Source organism: Lupinus angustifolius, chromosome LG13 (genome assembly GCF_001865875.1).
Source record: "Lupinus angustifolius cultivar Tanjil chromosome LG13, LupAngTanjil_v1.0, whole genome shotgun sequence".
Classification (NCBI taxonomy): Eukaryota; Viridiplantae; Streptophyta; class Magnoliopsida; order Fabales; family Fabaceae; genus Lupinus; species Lupinus angustifolius.
Window position 1 is genome coordinate 8,318,737 of NC_032021.1, and position 3,815 is coordinate 8,322,551.

A 3,815-nucleotide genomic window follows, 5' to 3' on the forward strand; every position below is an offset into this window, starting at 1 on the left:
CAACTAAATCTTTCTTAATCAGTTTATTCAAATGATTCATATGAATATGAGAAATTCTCCTATGCCAAAGCCATGCATCATTATTATTATTAGAAACTAAACATTTTATTGGTAAAGAGGAATCTATGTCAATCATATAAATATTATTTATTCTCTTACCAATTAGTTTAGAGTTATTAGAATCCTTACTTTCGATGATGCATTTATCCGGGGAGAATGCCACATGAAATTCTTTGTCGCATAGTTGAATTATGCTCAACAAGTTGTGCTTGGGGCCTTCGACATATAATACTCCTTCTATAGTTGTTGAAGGTGGTTTACCATTTCTACCAACTTCAAGTACTTTTCCTTTGTTGTTATCACCATATGTAACATAGCCTTTGTCCCTTGGAGTAAGGACAGAGAACTTATCTTTGTCGCCTGTCATGTGCTTTTCCCCCAAATTATTTTTATGAACCCTAACTTTTAAATTTGGGGATTTTTATGTTTCCGCTATTGGTTATGAAAATTGGGTATTTATGAATAATGAGAATAAATTTTATCCGCTTTTGCTTATTTGAATTATGAGTAATTTGCATTATGAATCCTTGCAACATGTGTTAAAGTATATATTCAGATCTGTACATGAACATAGCATTAACCTTTATCACTCTATTATGCAATATGTATAGTACATGTGCATTAATGTCTCACTGTTGGACATTGGCTTTTGTCACTTTCAATTTTCCAATTTGTTAAAGTATATGTATAAGATATATATCAGTTAAGATGTGTTTTTATTTTATACATATACAATCTAGAATTCATGATCTTGTATATATTGAGAATTAAAATATACTTTTATAATAATTTCCAACTTGAGGTTTCTGTGATATCTGGAATTACTTTATAGTTAATATATATATATATATATATATATATATATATAGTTTCGATTAATGCTTAAAATTATATAATGTTAGTGTGTGAAAGTGTGTATATATATATATATAGTGTTACATGCATGTTTTAAGATATGCATGACCATATTTGATTTGGAATTTTTTATAATGATTTGCATATTCTTTTTATGTTTTTCACTCTGGATCTATTTTGTATTTGATTAAGATTGCATGCATTTTTATGTAGTGATATATGTATGATATATCTTTTTTTTATTTGGAATTATATTATTGGATTAGATTTATTAATCATAAAAGATATCAAATCTGAAGGTTTTACTTCCAAGATCATAATTTTTTTAATAATGGACCTATATTCTTTTCCTTTTGTCTGGTAATTATTTTTGAATTAATTGATACAATATGTTGCCAAAGTAACCTCTATTGTGGAAATTGATTAAGATTACACATATGGGTATGAGATTATTTATGCGAATTGTATTCGACTCAAAAGAATACACAATTTCGCCAAATAATAACATACATGTGATGATAAATAAGTAAAAATTATAAAGATTTTTTCTTGTGAATAATAGTCGGTCCATAGAAAAACTATTGTTTGATAGAATAATTATTAATATTTGATCATTATGTTGAGATTACCACTTACAAATTAATTTCTCTGTCCAAAGACTAGAAATTGATGTTGTGCTAGGTATGTTGTGATGAGTATATTATGTGAACATGTCTTGTTTTATATATATATATTACCTGACTTGTTTGTTTAAATGGTTGCAACACTTATGATTTGTTGCATTAGTTGGTGGCTGATTGCATTAGAAAGCACATATGTTGTCCCACGCTTTGTGCCACTCCATGTACCATAGACTTATTATTGGTTAGAAAAATATTTAATAATTAAATTTTAACTTAAATATATTTTTTCTGACCAAACACATGCCTATGGGACATGGAGTGGCACAAAGTGTGAGACAGCAGATGTGTACTCATTGTATTATTAAGTGATTGCTATTGTCAAATCATTGTTTATGTTTGGACAACTTATCATGCCATGTTTAATCATGTATAAAATAGTATTATTATTTTTTAGGGAAAACTCAAAAGGACCATTACTGGAATTCGAAATGCAGTCCTTGTGATGAAAATGATGCTATGCTACCAATAGGCTATAATGGATATATGTATTTATATGTGAATATAAATAATATATGTTTTGGATTAAGGTTATGTTGAATCAAACTCAACTAAATAATTTTTCTTTTAGAAAATAAAATTGTTTGACATTTTAAGTGAACCTATTAAACAAGAAGTCGTCAAAGTGACATCTTTTCTATGAATTATTCATAATAAATGTCAAATGCTAGTGCGTATATGTATCCATGTGAGTATTAATCGACCCAAAGGAAGACTATTATTTGGCCGAATTATATACACACATGTGATGGTAAACATGTAATTATTATAAAGTTATATATGTGAATGATAAATCAGTCCAAAGAAAGGTTTATTATTTGACATGCATTATGATCAATGTTTGACCATTATAAACAAGAGTATCATTAGTGATCGATATGAAATATCAAGCCAATTGTATGTTTGCATTTTATGCAAATAGTGATCGGCCCAAAGGAAGATTACTATTTGGCCCAAATTACAAACATACTTGTAGGAATATATATGTGATAATCATATGGCTTTCTATGTGAATAATAAGTCAGTCCAAAGAAAAACTTATTTTTGACAGAACTGATTATCAATGTTTGATTGCTACATTGAGTGTACCACTTACAAGTTAATATTTTTGTCCAAAGACTGAATATTAATGTCGTTCTAGGTAACTCATGATGTGCCTCATCATCATTTGAATTTAAGTATTAAAGTTGAATGTGAGTTTAATTGCAATAATGATTACAATTTCTTCTGTTCTTTTACTAGTGCTTCAAATATTTATGCTCAAATTAAGAATATGTCATTGCTGAATGCGACAAACTTTAAGGTCTATAAGGTAGATGTAGAAATAATTCCCCGCTGTATGGATTTAGATCTGGCACTTCAGGTGGAGAAATCTATTTCAAGACTAGTTAGTTGTTATTTTGTTGGCTATGTTGAATGCTATCGGGGCTATAAATTTTATTATTCCACTTCAAGAATTTTTTTTGAGACGGGAAATGCAAGATTTCTTGAGGAAGTTGATTATGGGAAGGAATGGAACATAATGAATGTTGTCTTTGAGGAAGAATATGTCACTAATGGTGAACAAGTTCTTGTACCTATTACCATTCAAGGAATAACTACGGTAATAGAAGATAATGTTCAGGATATTGTTCCTGACAATATTCAGAACAAAACAACAATGAGGTTCTCTGATATGATCCTCAAAGAGCCTAATCTTGATCTTGGTGGTCTTGAAGGCATGAGTGGCCCTATGACTAGGGCTCGGGCAAAAAGGGTTCAAAATGCCCTTGGACAACTCATAATGTTGATCCATGATGGTGAGCCAAAAATAGCCCAAGGGGGTGTAAAGATGCTCACTAGCATCTTGGTCCATGGCTCTGACCGAGCCAAGGATGGACCAGGCCATGCGCAAGACTCAGGCCACGGGTCTGGGCAAGGCGCCAAAAATGGCCCTGGCACGGAGCCAGACGCATCAGGCTCCATTCTTGACCGAGACAACCCTGACCGGGTTGGGGGACTTGGTGCGCATAGTGATGCACCAGGTGTTGGGCCAAACTGGCCTGGCCAGGAAATCTGACTGAGGCGCATGCGCCTAGCATGCTGCATCAGGCGCTGGGCGTGGCCTGACCGAGTCAGGCCTAGTCAAATTAATAAGTATTGAGTCATTTTAATTTCTATAATAAATGTGTGGGCTAACATTTGTCCAACACTTAGTTTAATTAATTTAAGCATGTTTGT